Source organism: Schistocerca piceifrons, unplaced genomic scaffold (genome assembly GCF_021461385.2).
Source record: "Schistocerca piceifrons isolate TAMUIC-IGC-003096 unplaced genomic scaffold, iqSchPice1.1 HiC_scaffold_2357, whole genome shotgun sequence".
NCBI classification, from domain to species: Eukaryota; Metazoa; Arthropoda; class Insecta; order Orthoptera; family Acrididae; genus Schistocerca; species Schistocerca piceifrons.
The window spans coordinates 2,463,756-2,472,685 of NW_025728291.1; positions in this window are offsets into that span (position 1 = coordinate 2,463,756).

Sequence of the window (8,930 nt, forward strand, 5' to 3'; positions counted from 1 at the left end):
TGGAGAGCTGCATCAAACCAGTCTCAGGACTGAAGACCACAACAACAACAACAACAACAACCCAGACTGTGTGAGGTTCTCAGAAATAGGTCGGCATTAGAACCAGCGAAGAGCCACATGATTGCCACCGGTTGGAGAGTGGTATTACTCACTCCAGGAAACGGTCTTTGAGTTTTCTTGAAGACTTGGAGGTAGAAACAATAGTGGCAAGTTGAAATCTGTTTGTAATATGATCCAGCTATTCATGGCACTTCTTTGATGTTCGAGTAGACACTTGGCTTTACTGCGCCCACTTAACCCCTGTAAGGACCTGTTTCATCTGCTTCTTTTGATGCACTGCTCAACGACCCAGACATACTCAAGTCGTACAATGCTCGATGATCAGTATTAGTGACGCTGGTAATCATATTGCGAGATAAACAGTGGAGAACGCACCCATATAAATGTGGAAGTAATGGCGCTAGCTATTTGGGTAACATTTATTGTTCTCCTACTCTTATGCATATACCAGGAACATGTGAAGACAGACACTCCCACTAAATTGTGTGAATCAAATCTTTAAAATACAAGGACGTGTCAGATGATGGGTTATGGGCCTTGTAGGCCATCGCTTCGTGCGTGGCAGGTAAATGACGAGAGGATATTCTATACATCCATATACCACACGCATGGAACAAACTTCTTCAAAAATGGCACATGAAATGAGTGATGTGAAACTGCATTCATTCTTGGAAAATATCAGTGTACTACGTGAATCTCTTGCCTTTTCTCACAGCTGAGTTCATTTTATTAACGCAAGCATAGTTCTGTAGTTTGGTGGCATCAGTAGATTTAAAATCAGTCCCTCGGGCGTATTATGATCTCCCCACCAGCAAGCGCGTCAGTATCTCCACATCGATCTGCCCCTCACAGCAGAATCGACGATCTTCGAGTAACAATGGGTCTCTAAATTTGCCCAAAAGGATTTCACGAGGACAACGTGACCTTTATAACTAGTAAGCCGCATGGACATTCCCTTTAGACTTCCGTATGAGTTGTACGTTCAGTTATGTGCCTTTCCGTGCATTCCTGAAATCTTTCTACTGCTGCATCTACTTTCGAGTCCAAAGGTTGGGCAATACTGCAGGACTGATCACATTACCGTCTTGTGCTTAACTGCCTTTACTGATTCACACACCTTGCAAGAATCCGTCAAACGTATTTTGGTCTCCCTGTGACCTCACTTATCTGTCGGTGTTTATACCACTTCTTAGTATTACCTTTAAACACACTGCTTTCCACTAGTATTATAACACACGAAAAGGGATGTAACATACTCGCTAACAGAAATGTACTACACAGTTAGATATGCAACTGATTTGTGTATCAGGGAAACCAGAAATGTAAGTATGACTAATATCGTCCATATTCCGCATATATGTTGTCTCAAACACTTAGGGTCAAATTGAAACACCGGTAACAGGGTGACCACAACTGATTAAAAAAGAGATAGGGAACTGGTCGTCGGAAATGCATATTTATTGTGTTACGGACATACACAGCGTATACTGATAGGCAATATACCTCATAGTAATTATTCAAAGCGACGACCTCCATCTCAATGCCTGTATTGCAATCACGCATGCAGATCTGCTGCACCCTCACAGAGATCCCTGGTGTCGGTTTACATTGCAACATGCGATGGGTGCTATATTGTGCACATCCCTGACCACTGAACAGGCATTCTATACATATATACACATCATAGCTCGAAGCACATGTATCACGTGATCCATATGTCACGTGATCCCAAAGGGCGTCATCCTTACTGGAAGAAGTTTATCTCAGTGGATACTAACTAACGAGAGATGGAGTCTCCCACGCCACAGAGAGCCGGCTAAGGTTCCCCCCAAAGACACGTCCGAATATCAGACTTTAAGGAAACTGTGTTAGATCGTGCACCGACCACCCAGCAATAAGCACCCGCCAATTTGCCTGTGGAACGCACACTTCGAAGGGCACAGTGTGGAGAGTAATGATGGAACAGATATTACTCCTCTATCATCAAGAAAGTGTGCAAGCACTGCGAACAATGCGTTTTGGCCAATGCGTTTACTTCTGTCAAACATGGTGCTGTAGTGCTGAACTTCGTACAGTTAATATTGTTCACGCATGTTCCCTCATACGCCTGTGATACTGTGTTCAACTGCCGCAACAGCCACGTCTCCACACCACCCACCAACAACGGTTCTTTGTCAATTTTCAGACGGAAATTGTCCCAGATTACCTAATAGTACCTTATTTGCAGACTCCATATTTGACTTGCCCACTTTACCTGGTGTTCCTCCGGGATGTGCTGCCATAGTCCCTGGAGACTGTACCCCTTGTTGGCCGACCGCTGTGGCCATGTGGTTCTAGGCGCTTCACTCCGGAACCGCGCGACCGCTACGGTCGCAGGTTCGAATCCTGCTTCGGGCATGGATGTGTGTGATGTCCTTAGGCTAGTTAAGTTTAAGTAGGTCTAAGTTCTAGGGTACAGATGACCTCAGATGTTTAGTCCCATAGTGCTTACAGCCATTTGTACCTCTTGTTGGCTGCAAAAGGATGTGATTTCAACACAACTGTGCCCCAGCCCAGTTCGATATTAATATCCACGACCACTTGACTAACATGTACTCTCACCGTGGGATTGGAAGTGGAGGTCCTGTTCGATCGCTGGTTCTCACATCTCTGGACGTTTTTCTCCTGAGTTTACTTCAAGACGTTGATATATGAAAACCCCGTAGGAAAAGATGAAGACCTGCTTGCTAGGATCCGTCCTGCCTACCTTCTGGTACTACAGACACCAGGGATCTTACAGAGAGTGCAGCAGATCTTCATGCGCCGTTGCCATGCACGTATCGAGAATGGCGGTCGCCACTTTCAAATCACTATGAGCTACATTGTTGTCGTATAGTGAACGTTGTGTATGTCCATTCATTTCCGACCATAGGTTTCCTGTGTCATTCCAATCGGATGTGGACCCTCTATCACCTGCTTCAATTCGACCCAAAATGTTAGAGACACCTTTTGTAGGGAAATATTACACAGACTGTTTCTCATTCAAACGTGAGAGAAGTGTAGAAAACATGCCTCATGCCTCTCGTAAGGAAGTGGCAGGATCGTGCCCTCTCGAAATTGTGGTTTATATTTCCGTGGCGTCAGTGTTCAGACTGCTTGGTATCTCATGACTCTCGTGTGAATATGGAATCGAAGTGTTCAGGCGAGCCACAACCAAGGTCTCGACAGCACCAAGTCGCCAGCACACGAGATGACTGACGTGCTCTTCGCTCGGCTGTATATGGTTGCACAGCCACGTTATGTACCCTTAGTCAGGGATTGAAATTGTTTGCAGCAAGACTAATGTCCACATGGGCAGTACGAGCATGATTGGAGCCACACGGACTGTCAGAAGGGCCACAATTCTTGCCTTTTCCCTTCACGTGACATCGGTGGTGAGCCAAATGACAGCTCTGCATGCAGGAGTGGCTTTACGTCGCCTTTTCAGACGTGCACCGGTTCTGAGTACAGCATCGCGATGGGCGTACACGTATGTGAAAGTACCGAGGAGGACGAGCATCGGCAGATTTCATTCACCACTGCCTTACAGGCCCATAAATTGGCGTGATAATATTGGGTGCCATTGGCTACACAACACGATCGCCTCTGGTTTGCGTAACAGGTTATTTCGAAAGAAATTTTAAATTTTTAAGGCCGGCAGCCATACCCTAACTTCATTTCACACTATCTTCTAATAAGATAACGTCAGACTGCATGTTGCTCGTGTTGTACTGTCTTGACACAGTACGTATTCGAAAGTTCCCTTCACCAGCCAGTTCTTCGTATCAGATGCACATTGAAGAGATTTTGGTCATTAGTTGCTGGGAGACTGTCATGAGAAACCCCCAAAGACCACTAGGATGCATGAACACTGGTACAGAGTTGAAGCAGCGTGGAAGAACGCTCCCATATCTTTCTTCCAGGCTTAGTTTAACTTCATGACCGTGTGAGCTATGACCATGATTGCTGCCAGAGATGGCATCTTTATGTACTAAGTTAAGCCTGTAAACTCCCAGATGTAGTCTTTGTACTCTACTGTATGCCCACATTAAGAAACATTTAGCTATTTGCTGTCTTCCTGGACTGCCAATTTTAATAGGCAACAGAGCATATTAATGTCGATGGTCGTGCCGCCATGGATACACCTCTCGCTGTCAGATCATAGAAGTTAAGCACTGCTGGGCGAGACTGGCACTTGAATGGGTGACCACCCAGGCCTCCATTCGCTGTTGACCTACCAGGGGGGCATTCAGCTTCGTGATGCCAATTGACGAGATGCATAACCCAGTATTAGTGGCTCCAGGTCCCGAAGACGTATAACTTGGAATTAATGGTAACACATTTAGCCACAGCCGGGCGCGGTGGTCGAGCGGTTCTAGGCGCTTCACTCCGGTACCACGCGAATGCTACGGTCGCAGGTTAGAATCCTGCCTCGGGCATGGATGTGTGTGATGTCCTTACGTTAGTTAGGTTTATGTAGCTCTAAGTCTAGGGGACTGATTACATTAGATGTTAAGTCCCATAGTGCTTAGAACCATTTTGAACATTTGGGCACATGACTGGTTTTCGAATTTGATTAAAGAGATTTAAACACATAGCTGAAGTGGTTACCACTAATTCGCATATACTGATATGCCATTGTCCCATCATCCGTCCGAAATAGTGAATGAACATACGAAAAAAAATGAGAGTTGACAGAGCAGCGGTGTGATGACCCCACGGCTCTCCAAATCTCCACCCCAGAACACCAGTCGACTAATGATGATATGGCGGTCAGTCAGTCCAGTGGAGATTTCCAAACCCTATTCGGATGGAGTTTTCTTTCAGTGGGTACTAATTATGAAGGAGTACAGACGAGCTTAACTGTAGTCTAGGATGTGCCAGGTAGCAAACTTTAATATGGGTACTGGAGGTTGGTTTATACCTTGAGGATAACATCGGAAGTTCACTGAGGCATTTTGCGGATGATGCTGTGGTACATCGAGAGGCTGTAACAATGGAAAATTATACTGAAATGCAGGAGGATGTGCAACGAATTGACGCATGGTGCAAGGAATGGCAATTGAATCTCAATGTAGACAAGTGTAAAGTGCTGCGAATATATAGAGAGATAGTTCCCTTATCATTTAGCTACAAAATTTCAGGTCAGCAACTGGAAGCAGTTAATTCCATAAATTATCTGGGAGTACGCATTAGGAGTGATTTGAAATGGAATGATCATATAAAGTTGATCGCCGGTAAACCAGATGCCAGACTGTGATTCATTGGAAGAATCCTAAGGAAATGCAATCCGAAAACAAAGAAAGTAGGTTACAGTACACTTGTTCACGCACTGCTTGAATATTGCTCACCAGTGTAGGATCCGTACCAGATAGAGTTGATAGAAGAGGTAGAGAAGATCCAACGGAGAGCAGCGCGCTTCGTTACAGGATCATTTAGTAATCACGACAGCGTTGCGGAGATGACAGATAAACTCCAGTGGAAGGCTCTGCAGTAGAGACGCTCAGTAGCTCGGTACGGGCTTTTGTTGAAGTTTCGAGAACATACCTTCACCGAGGAGTCAAGCAGTATATTGCTTCCTCCTACGTATATCTCGCGAAGAGACCATGAGGATAAAATCAGAGAGATTACACAAAGGCATACCGACAATCCTTCTTTCATTGGAGACTGGAATAGAAGGGAGTACCGATAGAGGTACTCAAGGTACCCTCCGCCACTCACCGTCAGGTGGCTTGCGGAGTATGGATGTAGATGTAGAAGTAGATATATCACTAAATTAATTGTACCAATCACACTTTACTTAATTTGCATTGCAAACCGGATTTAGCTTTACACCCATCGTCATGTGTCAGCTGACAGTGACATGGAAAACTCATAGGGGTCAGTCACTCGTGGTACTCTGAGGTATATATCTCGTATTTCTGGGCTCCGTCTCCGTTCGGTATACTGTCGAAGGTAAGAATGGCTTTGGATATGTGTCACACTCTCCAGTTTTGATATATTATGTAGGTTCCAAAACAGTAAACTATTATGTTGAAGGGGAACGTAAAACACAATAGTAAGACCTAGAAATGGAACTATGTAGCTGAACAGGAAATCTTTCAAAAAGTGTACTAAGTTGGCATCGTGCAGACAGTCGTAACTGGGAGTGGAAAGAACTAACTAAAGTTGTTTTGGGAAACAAATTTATCTTTAACATGACCAATCTGTATACCACTGAGGTTTGTTCCTCAATAGCTAGTAAACAAAGATTAAGTACCGATTTTCTAATGAATTTTATCTGGAATAAATTTATTCGTTAGTTGTACCAAGTGAATGGAGAATTAGCACTAGTGGTGCCAGCACATTAAGAAGTCTTTGACATCTATTTACATAGCTGGAAATTAAAATTGCTGAGACTGGAAGGCTATCAAATAGCATTTTACATATTGCACGTACATAGTACAGTTGGAAGAATACATTTGTTTGTGATTTGTGTGTACAAGTGTGCAAAATGCATTACACGTAGCTGCCACCTCTGAAGACAGAAAGCGCTTTTTAAATGAACTTGGATGAAAGATACACGCTTGTGATTCCACGCTGCTTCAGCTCTGAGTCGCAGAACATCAGTTGTTGCGGTGAGACAGTATGTCAACGATCTACTACCAGATGTTTTCAGTGTCAGACATGGAGGACATGCAGGCAGGAACAATAATTCAACAGCTTGTGTATCGATGTTTTCGGGACAGCAAGTGCAACATGTAGTCTGGTATCATACTGCTAAAAAATACTTGCTGGTACCGTGCGTTCTGTTAGATAGCTCCACACCGAAATGGGTCCACCGTGATGCTGTATGGAAGACTGAGACTCGTCTGAAAAGATGACGTGGTGACGCCGTTGTGCCTAGTGTGGTCGTAGGATACACCACTTCAATTGAGCGATCCTCTCTATGTTGCCATACCAAAGGAACTGGCATCAATGGTCTCTGTGCTGTCAGTTTGTGGTGCTACAGACCTCCTTGCACCCTCTGTGTGGATACTTGTATTGCTGTAAACTTGCCCAGCTACTGCCTCAGGGCACTTGGCGTGGCTATAGGACCCTTCATGGTCTAGTGAACTACATGTCTGTTCACGGAGGGACGTTCTTTCATTGCAACTAAATGAAGAGCACTTTGTTTTTTGACATACGTGTTTCGCTTATTTCGTGTATGAAGCAGCTTCAGTGGCCTGTAATACAAGCTTTGTTTATATATATATATATATATATATATATATATATATATATATATATATATAATAAATTCATTATGTAGCAGTAGCAAGTATGTTACTATTTTACGTTTCTCATGTTATTCTATTGTTTTTGGTTGAGAAAATTTTGCAACCCACGTATTGTGAGGTTAAACTATTGTTTGGTGTTATTTACGGTTTCCATTGTTCACCTGTGTGATTCTGGAGATGTTCTTACTTCACCACACTGTAGGGGATCTATTCTCGGCGCTTCTTCAACAAAATTCACTAGAGTACTTCACATGCAATTTTCACTGTCTGTTGAAAGTGTGTGTGTTAAGTGTGTAGTGTGCCACATATCACTGTGTGTTTATCTCTCTTCTTTCTTTTGTATTCAGTATGTGTGGATTGATATTTATTTGTGTTTTTCCTTGTTCCATGGATCTTCGTTTCATAGTGTTGCATTATGATTTTGTTCATGTGTTTTGCCACCTCGTATAATCGTGAATTCATGAGATTAATGACAGGCGTCACAGAAATAAGCGGTTTGTGAGCTTTGGTTGTGAGTGTTTGGGCTCTTAGGTTCTTCTCTGTGATGTGTTGTCTTTGTTTGTCTGTGATTATATATTTGATGTCTTTCAGATTTCTTTGTGTGTTTTTCGAACTGTGCTGTTGGGTCACATTTCAGTTTCATTATATCGCTACAGGAGATGAAATCTCTGGGTTTTTCTTCTGTGTATTGTTTTTTATTGATCAGTACTGTGCTGTTCACTTTATTATCTATTGTGAATATGATGTTATGTGAGAGCAGTTTTTCTTAATTTCTTAGTACTGTTGTTCTTTGTTTTAAGTTTCCCACTTTTCTCTTTCTTTGACATGGTGATTATATTCTTTCTTTCTTTCTTCACTAGTTCTCATGTTAGCCCATTTACAGTGTTATTATCTTGTTCCTCTGTCAGAATTATTTCACTTACTACAACGAGTTTTTATGTGTAGTGGTTGTCTGTCTTTGTACTGATGTTGCGTCAAAATCCTTTTTCTAATAGCTCTCTTTCTGTCTCTGTTATTTGGTATCAGCGAGATTTATCAGTTTTGGGTGGAACTTGTGCTGGTAAGTGTGTTGCAATTTTTTGTCTTTTTCTTTCTAGCAATTTTTGTTACTGAGAGTTTAAATTTCAGTTCGTGTTTGTTCTGTGTACATTGCATTTTTCCTGTTATGTTTATTTTTCTATATTATGTTGATCATCTCCCTTGGATTCATAATAAACGCACATAATTCAAGATGTGCATCATTTAACATTCTGATTAGGATGAATTTCTCGTTGTAAATAGATTTAATTTCCTCTTTTATGCAAGTGTTTCTGCTAATTACATACACAACTGGCCATTAAAATTGCTAAACCAAGAAGAAATGCAGATGATAAACTGGTATTCATTGGACAAATATATTATACTAGAACTGATATGTGATTACATTTCCACGCAATTTGGATACATAGATCCTGAGAAATCAGTACCCATAACAACCACCTCTGGCCGTAAAAACAGCCTTGATACGACTGGGCATTGAGTGAAACAGAGCTTGGATGGTGTGTACAGGTACAGCTGTCCATGCAGCTTCAACACGATACCACAGTTTATCAA